The sequence below is a fragment of the Hyla sarda genome, chromosome 1 (genome assembly GCF_029499605.1).
Source record: "Hyla sarda isolate aHylSar1 chromosome 1, aHylSar1.hap1, whole genome shotgun sequence".
Taxonomy (NCBI): domain Eukaryota; kingdom Metazoa; phylum Chordata; class Amphibia; order Anura; family Hylidae; genus Hyla; species Hyla sarda.
In genome coordinates this window covers 166,393,879-166,410,708 of record NC_079189.1, presented here as the reverse complement: position 1 = coordinate 166,410,708, position 16,830 = coordinate 166,393,879, and the positions used below count along the sequence as shown (strand labels likewise).

Genomic DNA, 16,830 nt, shown 5'->3' with positions numbered 1-16,830 from the left:
GTTTTGAGAACTGACTTCTCGAGATTGATTAGAAATCCGAGATTCGTAAGTAAGGTTAGTGTCCAATGTAAGCGAAGATGAATGAGATTTAAAGAATTGGCCATGATGAGAATATCGTCGAGATATATTACAAAATGAGCTCCTCGAGCCCTCAAAATAGCGATTACTGGTTTCATTAATTTTGTAAAGCACCAAGGGGCTGAGGATTGACTGAATGGCTGGTGAATTGCCACTTTGACCTTCCCATAAAAACCGTAGGTATGGTAGAGACATAGGGTGCATAGGCACCATGAGATAGGCATCTTTGAGATCTATTTTGGCCAGCCAGTCGTTTTGTAATAATAGATTGCATAATAGATGTATTCCCTCCATCTTGAAATGATGGTAAAGGACAAAATTGTTTAAAATTTTTAAGTTGATGACTGGTCTGTGACCTCTGTCTTTCTTTTTCACCAAGAAAAGATTGCTCAGGAAGCCAGGAGTAGTGAAGGGTATTGGAATTATGATGCCTTTGGAACATAGTTCCTTGATTTTTATTTGAAGGAGGTTGTGATCTGATTTTAAAAATACCAATGGTTGAGGGACTTGAGTTTGAACAGTGGGACAAATATATTCTATTTGATATCCTGGAACCGTGTTAAAAATCCATGTGTCTGAAGTTATTGTGGACCAGACATGGAAAAAATTTGCTATTCTCCCTCCTACAGGTATTTGAGAAGAATATGGAGGAACACTTACCTGTGGGGGGTCTCGATCGTAGGAAGCTCCTAGCCCTCCATGGATGCCCTATGCTTATAAAGAAGTGGGTTGGTTGATAAGAAACCTGTGGTAAAGAGAAGCTATCTGGTCTAGGTTGGGGGAAGGCCTCTGTATGGTTGTCTGATGTATTTGTTTATCTTTTTAAGGTAATTATCAGAATTACCAGATAACAGATAATTATCAGCAGATGGGGTAGAGTCTGGGGTAGAGTCTGAAGATGCCAAATGGATTAATTGCAGATCCAGTTTTATTAGAGTGGATCACTTCTGCTCCATACATATAGAGGCATTGGCATTTCCAAACATGCATTAATCACATTGTACCCAACCTTTAAGAGTAGATAGATCAATAGGATCTAGGGCACTCCAATGTAAATTTGTTACCGGCCGTTTTTTCAAGAGGTTACTGAACCCACAGACTAGCAAACTTTGAAACTTGTGGATGGGGAATCCACTCCCCCAACCGCGGGTGTTTAGTCTCACCCAGGTCAAAGTATGGACTCCTCGAACTATCCAGAATGACAGGACCAGATGATTCGTCACCCAATATATTATCTCCTTCCTCAGAAATGTCCTCATATTGTGATTTGTCACCTGGGTCCGAAATATCAGCCTCATCAGGAGGAATGAACAGGAGAAGTAGTGAAGGAGGTAGGCTTTCTCTTTGGAAGAGGCCTTAGATGCCCGCTTATGGAATACTTCCTCTGGGGCCGAGGGTCTATATGTGCCTAGTATGGAAGGAGTTAGGCTTTCTCTGGGAAGAGGCCTTAGCTGCCCACTTATGTTATACTTCATCTAGGGCAGAGGGTCTATAAGGGCCTAGTAGAGAAGGAGGTAGGCTTTCTCTGGAAAGAGGCCTTAGCTGCCAGCTTATGGTATACTTCCTCTGGGGCCAAGGGTCTATGAGGTAACTTAGAGACTTCTTGAATTGACCTTTAGATAAAGCTTTATAGAAACCTGATCCCCTGCCATTCTCTTTTGTTTGGCAGCAGAAGGATCATGAGGTGACATTGTTTTTGGGTAGATTTACCCTTTTAAAATCCACCTGCCATTACACCCCTCTGCGGACCAAAACAACTCAGAGGGTGTGACTGGACCCATTTGCGGGGAACCATGAAATGTGTAATGGTTCATTGCTGAGGCTACAGATTTAGAAATTTACATTGTGTATGGAAGACATAGCAGAATGAACTGCTTTCTCTGCAGATTTATTGACTGGTCTGGTCCACCATAGGCTGTAATAGATTTTCATCTATAATATCAAAATTATGAGTTTCAGACATTTTAGTTGTTTCCTCGTTCTCCATCTATGAATAGAAAAATATGTGAGAGAAAATATAGGAAATAATATAATAAATTAGGGATAGAATTGTATAGTAATTGTAAAATATGTGTATATAATTGATAGTTTAGGAATAAATATGAATTAATTTTAATAATAATTATTAATTTATTAGTCTTATTTATAATGTATTCATTAGTAAATTATTTGATTATTTATTTATTGACTTGAGCTATTAATATATTTATTATTAAATTAATGACATTAGTAGTATGAATTGAAGAAAAGAAATCTGAACAAAATGAATTTCTACAATATATTGAATGTAGTTATCTGAAATGAACACTAGATGGCAGCAGTCTTTTAATGGAGCTGATCCCTGACTGAAAGCTCTGGCTGCTGAAGCTGTGAGGTAACCAACTGACAGGAGAATCAGTTATGTGCCAGGAAAATGGACACCCATGTCTGAGGGGATTTGAGTGTGGAGCTGCAGATGCGGAGGTGATTTGAGTGTGGAGCTGCAGATGTCTGAGGTGATTTGAGTGTGGAGCTGCAGATGTCTGAGGTGATTTGAGTGTGGAGCTGCAGATGTCTGAGGTGATTTGAGTGTGGAGCTGCAGATGTCTGAGGTGATTTGAGTGTGGAGCTGCAGATGTCTGAGGTGATTTGAGTGTGGAGCTGCAGATGTCTGAGGTGATTTGAGTGTGGAGCTGCCCATTTCTGAGGTGATTTGAACACATGTAGCTGATCACCAGTCCAAGCGCAGGAAGCAGGGACGCCACAGAGCTGTGCCTGAGGTAATTGGACAATGAATTGTAAAAACACAGTAACAGGGAAAAATATATGTAAATAAAGTAGTTAAGAATAGAAATACTGTATATAGCATATATATGAGAGAAAATAGGGATGAAAAGGATGAAAATTTATAGAAATTGACAAGGGATTAAATATATATACTGAGAAAATGAATTAAAACAATAATGGAATATACATAATGAAAAAAAAAAAAAAAAAAAAAAATATATATATATATATATATATATATATATATATATATACAGCAAAAGTACTGTACTTATCTTAACCATTAGCAGCAAAGAAAGAGGAGGGGCTTAACCTGAGGGGTCCTTATATTCATCTGGACTGTACCATTACTGATTAAATACTGGACTTAATGTACTGCTTCAACTTTTTTTCTTGTTAACTGTTTATTAACTCTTTGTTTGCTGCTATCAATTCAGTAAAGAAAACATTAGCACAATGCTTGTCTCCTGTCTTGGTTTAAAATGAAGGTTAGTTAGCAGAGGGAGGGAAAACAAGACATTCAGTTAAAAAAAAATAAAAATGATTCAGTTTCAGAAAAAGAGATCCTTGGTGTTTTGAAGATGCACGGGTGATGTCATGAGAAGAGGTATATAACTGGATGTTATCACCATAAACATTTTACTGAAAGTCAAATCTGCCGATAATTTGACCAATAGGGCATTTGCAAGGAGAAGAAAGCAGAGGACACACGACTGATCCCTGAGGAATCCAACATGATTTATTTTTTACCCTTTTCCCAGCAGAATATAAGAAAAACTTTACAATCCCAGAAAATGGCTTTAAAGGGAAACTGATAGCAGCATCACCCACAGTAACCTGAATATACAGGTTAATAGTGCAGGTGATGCTGTTTTGATTACTTGAATAAATCTATTCAGCAGTTTCTGAATAATATTTATTTTTCCTTATGTAAAAATTTCATTTTCTGAGCAATGGAGGTGGTCCACAGTCCTTTGAGAAATACTCTTTTATACATATGCACCCCAGCATCACCTTAAGAAATATTAAACATCACTTCATAGAGACAGGTTACCTTTAGTGTAAGGGCACTCATGCCGTATCTTGCTGGGTATTTACGCCTGCGTGTTTTCCGAACCCATGGAAGTCAATGGGTAGCAAAGTCAGCTGTGTTTTTTGCTACCCATTGACTTAAATGTTAGATGGTTAGTATGGTCGAAAAAAGATGTACGACCATCAAGTTCAACCAAGGAATTGAAGGGAAGGGATATGATGGGATGAGGGGGCAGGGATGTGATTATTTTTCTGCTTAAGCATTAATGTTATTTTGTTCCAGGAATGTATTTAACCCTGTTTTAAAGCTTTCAACTGGTTCTGCTGTGACCAGTCCCTGAGGTAGACTGTTCCATAAATTCACAGTTCTTGCGCAGCAGCAAATACGGAGAAAAATATGGCACGTGTGACCCTACTCTTAAAGGGGTACTCCGCTGCTCAGCATTTGTAACAAACTGTTCCGAACGCTAGAGTCGGCGCTGGGAGCTCGTGACATCATAGCCCCGCCCCCCGAATGATATCTCACCCTGTCCCCTCAATGCAAGTCTATGGGAGAGGGCATGACAGCCATCACGCCCCCTCCCATAGACTTGCATTAAGGAGTTGGGGCATGATGTCATGAGGTCCACTATGACGTCTGCCGGCTTCAGAGTTCAGAACAATTTGTTCCAAACGCTGAGCAGCGGAGTACCCCTTTAACCCCTTAAGGACTCAGCCCATTTTGGCCTTTAGGACTCAGACAATTTAATTTTTACATTTTCGTTTTTTCCTCCTCGCCTTCTAAAAATCATAACTCTTTTATATTTTCATCACCAGACTAGTATGAGGGCTTATTTTTTGCATGACCAGTTGTCCTTTGTAATGACATCACTCATTATATTATAAAATGTATGGTGCAACCAAAAAACACTATTTTTGTGGGGAAATTAAAAAGAAAAACGCAATTTTGCTAATTTTGGAAGGTTTCGTTTTCACGCCGTACAATTTACGGTAAAAATTACATTTGTTCTTTATTCTGAGGGTCAATACGATTATAATGATACCCATTATTACATACTTTTATATTATTGTTGTGCTTAAAAAAATCACAAACTTTTTAACCAAATTAGTACGTTTATAATCCCTTTATTTTGATGACCTATAACTTTTTCATTTTTCCGTATAAGCGGCGGTATGAGGGCTCATTTTTTGCGCCATGATCTGTACTTTTTTTGATACCACATTTGCTTATAAAAAACTTTTAATACATTTTTACAATTTTTTAAAATAAAATGTATTGAAAAAGTAGCAATTTTTTTTACGTTCACGCCGTTCACCATACGGGATCATTAACATTTTATTTTAATAGTTCGGACATTTATGCATGCGGCGATACCAAATATGTCTATTAAATTGATTTTTATGCTTTTTGTGGGTAAAATAGGAAAAAACGGACGTTTTACTTTTTTATTGGGGGAGGGGATTTTTCACTATTTTTTTACTTTTAATTTATATATTTTTTTTTACACTTGAATAGTTCCCATAGGGGACTATTCATGGCAATACCATGTTTGCTAATACTGATCTGTTCTATGTATAGGACATAGAACAGATCAGTGTTATCGGTTATCTTCTGCTCTGGTCTGCTCGAATTTAGACCAGAGCAGAAGACGCCGGGAGCCGGACAGAGGCAGGTGAGGGGACTGTTACGCCGAGCGCTCCGAGTCCCTGCTCCTCCCCGGAGCGCTAGCGGCGTTCCTCTCTCTGCAGCGCCCCGGTCAGACCCGTTGACCGGGAGCGCTGCCCTGACATTGGCGGCGGGGATGCGATTCGCATAGCGGGACGTGCCCGCTCGCGAATCGCATCCCAAGTCACTCACCTGTCCTGGCCCCCGGCTGTCATGTCCTGGCGCGCGCGGCTCCGCTCCTTAGGGCGCGCGCGCCAGCTCTCTAAGATTTAAAGGGCCAGTGCACCAATGATTGGTGCCTGGCCCAATTAGCCTAATTAGCTTCCACCTGCTCCCTGGCTATATTGCCTCACTTCCCCTGCACTTCCTTGCCGGATCTTGTTGCCTTGTGCCAGTGAAAGCGTTTAGTGTTGTCCAAAGCCTGTGTTCCAGATCTTCTGCTATCCACATTGACTACGAACCTTGCCGCCTGCCCCGACCTTCTGCTACGTCTGACCTTGCCTCTGTCTAGTCCTTCTGTCCCACGCCTTCTCAGCAGTCAGCGAGGTTGAGCCGTTGCCGGTGGATACGACCTGGTTGCTACCGCTCGAGCAAGACCATCCCGCTTTGCGGCGGGCTCTGGTGAAAACCAGTAGCAACTTAGAATCGGTCCACCGACACGGTCCATGCCAATCCCTCGCTGACACAGAGGATCCACATCCAGCTAGCCGAATCGCGACAGTAGATCCGGCCATGGATCCCGCTGAGCTGCCGCTGCCAAGTCTCGCTGACCTACCCACGGTGGTCGCCCAGCAATCGCAGCAAATTGCCCAACAAGGACAGCAGCTGTCGCAGTTGACCGCCACGTTACAGCAACTTCTGCCACTGCTACAGCAGCAACCATCTCCTCCGCCAGCTCCTGCACCTCCTCCGCAGCGAGTGGTCGCTCCTAGCCTCCGCTTGTCCCTGCCGGACAAGTTTGATGGGGACTCCCGACTCTGCCGTGGCTTCTTGTCTCAATGTTCCCTGCATATGGAGATGTTGTCGGACCAATTTCCTTCAGAACGGTCTAAGGTGGTGTTCGTAGTGAGTCTTCTATCTGGAAAGGCTTTGTCTTGGGCCACACCGCTCTGGGACCGCAATGATCCTGCCACAGCCACAGTCCAGTCCTTCTTCGCTGAAGTCCGTAGTGTCTTCGAGGAACCAGCCCGAGCTTCTTCTGCCGAGACTGCCCTGCTGAACCTGGTGCAGGGTAATTCTTCAGTAGGCGAGTACGCCATCCAATTTCGTACTCTCGCTTCAGAATTTTATATCAGACAGGAGGCATTCGCATTATTGCATATCTTTCTTTACTGCAAAATTGATAGCAGCAACACACATGTTTTTTAAATAAAGTATATCAAGAGAAAAAACTTAGACAGCATACAGGTAAGCTGTCACAACCTAGTATGATACAGGTATGCACAGCCAATAGGGATACAGCATATGTGATATAAGGTCCAGTAAACTGTCAATCATCCTCTTTCTTTGCTGCTCTCTGTTGTGTTCAGATGAGTATCAGTGTTCAATTTATACAGAGTTGATTATTAATTATTAATTATTATTAATTATTATTCATTCCGTTTTAATTATTTCATATATGACCATTTACTTTAGGTTGGTTATTGGAATATACGGTATCCCTATTTCCTACTAACTTACTACTTTCTCCTTCAGTCCTACTATTGTTTATGCCCTTCTTCTTCTACCTTCTCCCATCAACTTAATAGTTTCTATATTAATTACCTCTCTCATATTATCTCAGCTGTCTCGCACCGGCATTTTCGCGCCGTTCACGGAAGTTCGCGCTCGCGACGTGCTCGCGCCACTGTATTCTCGTCTGCCCTGTTTCTGTGACGCAGCTCCCTTCCGGTGATATCGCGAGACTTCGGATAGTTGGTCCTCAATTAGTCTGTTCCCGCCCTTCTTCCCTCATTCGCTACCGCTCCTCTGACTGACAGGACCTCCGCTGACACCCTCAGTACTCTGATTAAATTTCTTCCATACTGTGCTGCCCCCTAGCGTCCTTTTTAGGACACTGCAGCTCCTCTTAGTTACCTGTATTAATTAATAGGCATTGTTTTCTCTCATTTTTTACCTCACATTATCCCTACCATTACTATAATAAGTCTATAGTTATATTCAATTAATTGCCTGCATTAAATTTAACCCCTATATATTTATATAATTTATATATATTTATTATTAAATTATCTATATATATTTTACCTCATATCTATAAAAAAATATACTATATTTTTTGAAAAAAAAATGTATTAAATTCATTATTTATTACTTATATTAGACATATATATATATATATATATATAAACAATTATTTACATATTTACAAGATGTCCTCCGATCAATCTATCTCCAGAGACATAAATGTCGGATTATCTGACCAAATTCAAGAGATAGTTGACCAGTCTGTTGCTAGGTCTGTAAAGACCGCAGTTTCTGCTGCCATGGCCTCCATGCAAGATACTTTGGCTTTATCTGTTGCCCAGTCCATAACACAGTTTTCTTCCCAGAAAGTCCAGACTAAAGGTAAACAACCCCAAAAAAGTGCTTCCAAAAGACATTATAATGATAATCCTCCATCCCATCATATGGTGCCAGATTTCGACGTGGCACATCCTTCTTGCAATTTTCACGCAGATGTCTCTAAGTCACATCTATTACCCTCTACCCGAGAGGAAGAGCTTAACGCACGGGGTGAGAGAGCCTTCAAACGCTCTAAACCAGACTCATATATTGAATCCCATGATTCTGATGATGATGATTATTCTGAATCCTCAGACTGTGTAGACCCCTCTTATAACCCCAATATTTCAGAGGGAAGTGATACTAATGTTGAGGAACCTAATACGTCTATGTCCACTATTTTGGATTCTCTAGGATTCCCATTTTTTGACCCCTCCCAAATCTCCCACCCTAGATCTGGAGAATGGTCGACTAATCCCCAAGTGGATAACTTTATTTCCTCCTGTTTAACTAAAAGCCTGGACAAAAAAGAAAGAAAGAAATTACGGGCTGAGTGCCCAAGACCAACCCTCAACACCATATCCTCTCAGACTCCTGAGGTGGATCCCATCCTTATCAAATATCTCTTAAAAACCAAAAAAGGGTATTGATCGTAGTTTTAAGTCCGTTCAGGATAAATTTCTAGACCTATTGGGTCCATTGGCCAAAATGCTTGATATTACCGAAGAAGCTGCCACTTCTGGTAAACCAATTGATGTACCTACCATGAGAGGTTGGGTGCAGAGGGCTATGTGCATCTATGGTAACATTAACAAATCTTTCTGCACAGAAAGAAGACGGTCTATTTTGCTAAAACTAGACCCTCAGCTGACACACTTGGCCAACTCAGTATCAACTAACCCCTCAGAGGGTCTTCTTTTTGGCGACAATTTTGTCAAAGAGATTTCCAAATATGTAGGTCTCTTTTCTAGTCTAGAAAAAGCCCAATCCTCTCTCAAAAAAGTTTTTGCCAATAAGGTTTTTGGCAGGGCTGGGAAAAGCCGGGGCCGTTTTCCCAGCCGGTCCAATCAATTCCGTAACCAATATAGAGGCCCCCAACAACAACAACAACCTGACAGGACATCATACATTCCTCCACTCACTCAACCCACCCCGTTCTTTCCCACCCGAGGCCGTCCTTGGAGAGCCAGAGGCCACAGAGGCTCAACCAGATCCAGACCAACAGGTAAGTCCCCTCAATTCTTTCCATCCTCCAGTGGGTGGAAGACTCCTTCTTTTTTCCCGAAATTGGGAGTCAGTATCTTCAGACCAGTGGATACTCTCCACAGTAAAGGGGTATCACATAGAGTTCATTTCCCCTCCTTTCCAAACTTATCTTCCTCCCCCCATTCAATTCTCGAAGGAAGATCAAAAACTAGTGGCCTCAGAAGTGTTAGATCTGTTATCCAAAAAAGCCATTGTGCAGGTACCCCTACATGCTCCGGGCTTTGTCAGCAACCTCTTTTTGGTGAAGAAAAAAGACGGAGGTCACAGACCCGTAATAAATCTCAAACTACTGAACAATTATGTTCAGTATCGTCATTTCAAGATGGAAGGTATCCATCTTTTAAAAGATCTACTAATACAGGGAGATTGGCTTATAAAAATAGATCTCAAGGACGCCTATCTTACCATCCCTATTCATCATTACTCCCAATCATTCCTTCAATTCATTTGGGACAACAAGAAATGACAATTTGCTTGTCTTCCATTTGGTCTATCTTCAGCTCCTTGGTGCTTCACAAAACTCATGAAGCCTGTCGTAGCCTCACTCCGTGCCCGAGGAGTTCGTCTGATTATTTATCTGGACGATATCCTCATCATGACTTCTTCTCGCAAACAAGCTTACGTTCATATGGAATGGACATTATCACTTCTATCCTTTCTGGGCTTTGTAATCAATTACGACAAATCCATACTTTTACCTTCTCAAGAAATAGAATTTCTTGGTTTCCTAATCAATACGCAATCCGCCCTGCTGAGCCTTCCATCAAAAAAGTTAAAGACCATTCGCAAAGAGATTCGGTCTTTACTCAACAAGAATCTTATATCCCTGCGTGTGATCGCTCGGATAGTGGGTCTTCTATCTCCTTCTATTCAAGCGATATTTCCGGCCCCGTTACATTACAGAGCCCTTCAACATTTGAAAATTCAACACCTTCAAGAGGGTCTCGGTTATTCGGACGAAATCATCCTTTCAACAGAAGCCAAGGAGGAATTGATTTGGTGGCTTCAACATATTCAGGAATGGAATGGAAAAACAATTTTCCTTTCCAGACCGGACATTGTCCTAGAGTCGGATGCCAGCCTCTTAGGCTGGGGGGCTCGGCTCGGATCCCTTACAACGGGAGGCAAATGGTCCCATTCGGAAACTTGTCTTCACATCAACTGTCTGGAACTTTTGGCAGGATTCTTTGCCATCAGAAGTTTCATCAAGGACATGTCTCATTGTTCAGTTCTCCTACGCATGGACAATATCTCCGCTGTCCAATACATAAACCGCTTAGGAGGAACAAAATCAGAACTTTTGGCCAACATATCAAAGGAAATTTGGCATTTCTGCTTGGAAAGGGACATTACCCTAAAAGCAGAATATCTCCCAGGTTTGTCCAATACTGTAGCAGATTGAAATTCTCGCTATCTTGTGGATTCCAGCGATTGGAAACTGGACCCCAATATTTTCCAACAAATCAACCTTCTCTGGGGCCCTCTTTATCTGGATCTATTCACATCTCGTCTCAATCGTTAACTTCCTCAATTCTTCAGTTGGCGCCCGTACCCCGAAGCATCAGGGGTGGATGCTTTTCTCCAAATTTGGCCAACTCAAACCCTGTATGCCTTCCCCCCTTTCAACCTAATTTCCAGAGTCTTGATTCAAACACTTGTACAGAAATCGACTCTAGTCCTAATCACCCCTTGGTGGCCAACCCAAGCTTGGTTCCCCCAAATCCTCAGTATGATCTTAGACCTCCCGAGACTTCTCCCTCTGTTTCCAGATCTTCTACTGGATCCCTCCGGCAACCCTCATCCCCTCATATTATCGAGTCAACTTCCTCTGGTGGCATGGTTAATTTCGGGTCACTCTCACTTGACCCAGAATTTTCTTCATCAACTAGAACTATCCTTTCTGAAGCCTGGGCTCCAGGAACCCGGACTGCTTACCGATCAGCCTGGAAATTTTGGGTTGATTGGTGCGCACAACGGGATTTGGATCCTGTTTCTGCACCTCTGCCTCACATCTTAAATTATCTCTCGAATTCTTTTGATGCAGGCAAGGCCTATCGTACTATTAATTTATACAGATCAGCTATTTCTTTTTATCATGATCCCATTAATTCTTTTCCTGTAGGTCAGAATCCTTTGGTCTGTAGATTACTCAGAGGCATTCGCCTTAAACGGCCACCTACACCTAAATATCATTCTACCTGGGACGTTAACCTGATTTTAGATCTTTTTGTCTCTTGGGATGATAACGATTCTTTATCCTTGAAACACTTATCGTTCAAACTTACTACCCTTCTCTGCTTAATATCCATCAAGAGGATATCTGATGTCAAGGCCCTTGATATCTCTTCTCGTCAATACTTACCGCATGGAGTTATTTTTAAAATCCGTAGACGTACTAAGACTAATATTCAAGAAATTTTCTACCCTGCCTTTCCTCATAATGCTAAACTCTGCGTGGTCAGATGTCTTCAATCTTATGAGGCTAAAACGGAATCCATCAGATCTTCATCCGTATTTCAACTTCTTATCTCCTATTGTAAACCACACCTTCCCATCTCTTCTGCTACCCTAGCTAGATGGATCAGACAAGTCATGTCCCTTGCACATATTGACACTTCTCTCTTTGGGGTACATTCTGCTAGAAGTGCGATTTCTACTAAAATTATTCAGTCAGGGGGCTCACTTTCAGATCTACTCAAAGCGGCGAATTGGTCTTCTGAATCCACCTTCAAAACTTTCTATTATAGACCTGACACTCATGTAGCTATGTCTCTCTTTTGATTTGCTATAATCATGTATATATTGTTTGTATGCATTGTAGCTTTAAACTTGCAATAATGCGAATGCCTCCTGTCTGATATAAAATTGAAGATTTTCCTAGCTTTAGTAACGGAAAATGTAGATTTTATGAAAGACAGGAGGCGAGCATTATCCCTCCCTAACCCATCCCTTAATGTGTTGTTTTCTGTTCTTTTTCAGCTTACTGATTCTTCTGCCATCCGGAAACATCTACGTTCATTTGCAATATATTTAGCTGTTTCCTTGTTTATGTGCCAAGTTTTCGTTCAACTGTTTCGCTGACAGACGAGTACAAAGCCTACCAACTTGCCCTGCATGATGACAACTTCCGTACTTCTGAGTTCCACGTCTTCGTTCCAGTTATATTTGATCTGACTGTTATGGATGTATTATATCACAAAGAAAGAGGATGATTGACAGTTTACTGGACCTTATATCCCATATGCTGTATCCCTATTGGCTGTGCATACCTGTATCATACTAGGTTGTGACAGCTTACCTGTATGCTGTCTAAGTTTTTTCTCTTGATATACTTTATTTAAAAAACGTGTGTTGCTGCTATCAATTTTGCAGTAAAGAAAGATATGCAATAATGCTCGCCTCCTGTCTTTCATAAAATCTATATTTTCCGTTACTAAAGCTAGGAAAATCTTCAATTATCTTGGAATAACGAGGCTCTCTGCGCGACCTTTAAAAAAGGCCTATCCAGTAACATCAAGGATGTGCTGGCCGCACGAGAGATTCCTGCCAACTTACAAGAACTTATCCATTTGGCCACCCGCATTGACATGCATTTTTCTGAGAGACACCAGGAGCTCCGCCAGGAAAAAGACCTTGATCTCTGGGCACCTCTTCCACAGTATCCTTTGCAATCTACCCCTGTGCCTCCCGCCGAGGAGGCTATGCAAGTGGATCGGTCTCGCCTGACCCAGGAAGAGAGGACTCGCCGTAGGGAAAAAAATCTTTGTCTGTACTGCGCTAGTACCGAACATTTCTTGGTGGATTGCCCTATTCGTCCTCCACGTCTGGGAAACGCACGCACGCACCCAGCTCACGTGGGTGTTGCGTCTCTTGGTACGAAGTCTGCTTCTCCACGTCTCACTGTGCCCGTGCGGATTTCTCCTTCTGCCAACTCCTCCCTCTCAGCCGTGGCCTGCTTGGACTCTGGTGCTTCTGGAAATTTTATTCTGGACTCTTTGGTGAATAAGTTCTGCATCCCGGTGACCCGTCTCGTCAAGCCGCTCTACATTTCTTCGGTCAACGGAGTGAAGTTGGACTGTACTGTGCGTTACCGCACAGAACCCCTCTTAATGTGCATTGGACCCCATCACGAAAAGATTGAATTGTTCGTCCTTCCCAACTGTACCTCTGAAGTCCTCCTCGGTCTGCCATGGCTCCAGCATCATTCTTTTTGGCGACAATTTTGTCAAAGAGATTTCCAAATATGTAGGTCTCTTTTCTAGTCTAGAAAAAGCCCAATCCTCTCTCAAAAAAGTTTTTGCCAATAAGGTTTTTGGCAGGGCTGGGAAAAGCCGGGGCCGTTTTCCCAGCCGGTCCAATCAATTCCGTAACCAATATAGAGGCCCCCAACAACAACAACAACCTGACAGGACATCATACATTCCTCCACTCACTCAACCCACCCCGTTCTTTCCCACCCGAGGCCGTCCTTGGAGAGCCAGAGGCCACAGAGGCTCAACCAGATCCAGACCAACAGGTAAGTCCCCTCAATTCTTTCCATCCTCCAGTGGGTGGAAGACTCCTTCTTTTTTCCCGAAATTGGGAGTCAGTATCTTCAGACCAGTGGATACTCTCCACAGTAAAGGGGTATCACATAGAGTTCATTTCCCCTCCTTTCCAAACTTATCTTCCTCCCCCCATTCAATTCTCGAAGGAAGATCAAAAACTAGTGGCCTCAGAAGTGTTAGATCTGTTATCCAAAAAAGCCATTGTGCAGGTACCCCTACATGCTCCGGGCTTTGTCAGCAACCTCTTTTTGGTGAAGAAAAAAGACGGAGGTCACAGACCCGTAATAAATCTCAAACTACTGAACAATTATGTTCAGTATCGTCATTTCAAGATGGAAGGTATCCATCTTTTAAAAGATCTACTAATACAGGGAGATTGGCTTATAAAAATAGATCTCAAGGACGCCTATCTTACCATCCCTATTCATCATTACTCCCAATCATTCCTTCAATTCATTTGGGACAACAAGAAATGACAATTTGCTTGTCTTCCATTTGGTCTATCTTCAGCTCCTTGGTGCTTCACAAAACTCATGAAGCCTGTCGTAGCCTCACTCCGTGCCCGAGGAGTTCGTCTGATTATTTATCTGGACGATATCCTCATCATGACTTCTTCTCGCAAACAAGCTTACGTTCATATGGAATGGACATTATCACTTCTATCCTTTCTGGGCTTTGTAATCAATTACGACAAATCCATACTTTTACCTTCTCAAGAAATAGAATTTCTTGGTTTCCTAATCAATACGCAATCCGCCCTGCTGAGCCTTCCATCAAAAAAGTTAAAGACCATTCGCAAAGAGATTCGGTCTTTACTCAACAAGAATCTTATATCCCTGCGTGTGATCGCTCGGATAGTGGGTCTTCTATCTCCTTCTATTCAAGCGATATTTCCGGCCCCGTTACATTACAGAGCCCTTCAACATTTGAAAATTCAACACCTTCAAGAGGGTCTCGGTTATTCGGACGAAATCATCCTTTCAACAGAAGCCAAGGAGGAATTGATTTGGTGGCTTCAACATATTCAGGAATGGAATGGAAAAACAATTTTCCTTTCCAGACCGGACATTGTCCTAGAGTCGGATGCCAGCCTCTTAGGCTGGGGGGCTCGGCTCGGATCCCTTACAACGGGAGGCAAATGGTCCCATTCGGAAACTTGTCTTCACATCAACTGTCTGGAACTTTTGGCAGGATTCTTTGCCATCAGAAGTTTCATCAAGGACATGTCTCATTGTTCAGTTCTCCTACGCATGGACAATATCTCCGCTGTCCAATACATAAACCGCTTAGGAGGAACAAAATCAGAACTTTTGGCCAACATATCAAAGGAAATTTGGCATTTCTGCTTGGAAAGGGACATTACCCTAAAAGCAGAATATCTCCCAGGTTTGTCCAATACTGTAGCAGATTGAAATTCTCGCTATCTTGTGGATTCCAGCGATTGGAAACTGGACCCCAATATTTTCCAACAAATCAACCTTCTCTGGGGCCCTCTTTATCTGGATCTATTCACATCTCGTCTCAATCGTTAACTTCCTCAATTCTTCAGTTGGCGCCCGTACCCCGAAGCATCAGGGGTGGATGCTTTTCTCCAAATTTGGCCAACTCAAACCCTGTATGCCTTCCCCCCTTTCAACCTAATTTCCAGAGTCTTGATTCAAACACTTGTACAGAAATCGACTCTAGTCCTAATCACCCCTTGGTGGCCAACCCAAGCTTGGTTCCCCCAAATCCTCAGTATGATCTTAGACCTCCCGAGACTTCTCCCTCTGTTTCCAGATCTTCTACTGGATCCCTCCGGCAACCCTCATCCCCTCATATTATCGAGTCAACTTCCTCTGGTGGCATGGTTAATTTCGGGTCACTCTCACTTGACCCAGAATTTTCTTCATCAACTAGAACTATCCTTTCTGAAGCCTGGGCTCCAGGAACCCGGACTGCTTACCGATCAGCCTGGAAATTTTGGGTTGATTGGTGCGCACAACGGGATTTGGATCCTGTTTCTGCACCTCTGCCTCACATCTTAAATTATCTCTCGAATTCTTTTGATGCAGGCAAGGCCTATCGTACTATTAATTTATACAGATCAGCTATTTCTTTTTATCATGATCCCATTAATTCTTTTCCTGTAGGTCAGAATCCTTTGGTCTGTAGATTACTCAGAGGCATTCGCCTTAAACGGCCACCTACACCTAAATATCATTCTACCTGGGACGTTAACCTGATTTTAGATCTTTTTGTCTCTTGGGATGATAACGATTCTTTATCCTTGAAACACTTATCGTTCAAACTTACTACCCTTCTCTGCTTAATATCCATCAAGAGGATATCTGATGTCAAGGCCCTTGATATCTCTTCTCGTCAATACTTACCGCATGGAGTTATTTTTAAAATCCGTAGACGTACTAAGACTAATATTCAAGAAATTTTCTACCCTGCCTTTCCTCATAATGCTAAACTCTGCGTGGTCAGATGTCTTCAATCTTATGAGGCTAAAACGGAATCCATCAGATCTTCATCCGTATTTCAACTTCTTATCTCCTATTGTAAACCACACCTTCCCATCTCTTCTGCTACCCTAGCTAGATGGATCAGACAAGTCATGTCCCTTGCACATATTGACACTTCTCTCTTTGGGGTACATTCTGCTAGAAGTGCGATTTCTACTAAAATTATTCAGTCAGGGGGCTCACTTTCAGATCTACTCAAAGCGGCGAATTGGTCTTCTGAATCCACCTTCAAAACTTTCTATTATAGACCTGACACTCATGTAGCTATGTCTCTCTTTTGATTTGCTATAATCATGTATATATTGTTTGTATGCATTGTAGCTTTAAACTTGCAATAATGCGAATGCCTCCTGTCTGATATAAAATTGAAGATTTTCCTAGCTTTAGTAACGGAAAATGTAGATTTTATGAAAGACAGGAGGCGAGCATTATCCCTCCCTAACCCATCCCTTAATGTGTT

General features: G+C 42.1%; 1 protein-coding gene across 1 annotated transcript in view; it reads left to right on the top strand.

Moving 5' to 3' along the window:
• Positions 1–12,683, top strand: part of C1H4orf33 (chromosome 1 C4orf33 homolog) — a 297,289-nt gene extending 284,606 nt beyond the window's left edge. Inside the window, exon 8 of the mRNA XM_056563541.1 lies at positions 12,293–12,683. The gene's annotated coding sequence lies outside the window, so the exon portion shown is untranslated. The remainder of the gene's footprint in view (positions 1–12,292) is intronic.
• The last annotated feature ends 4,147 nt before the right edge of the window (positions 12,684–16,830 follow it).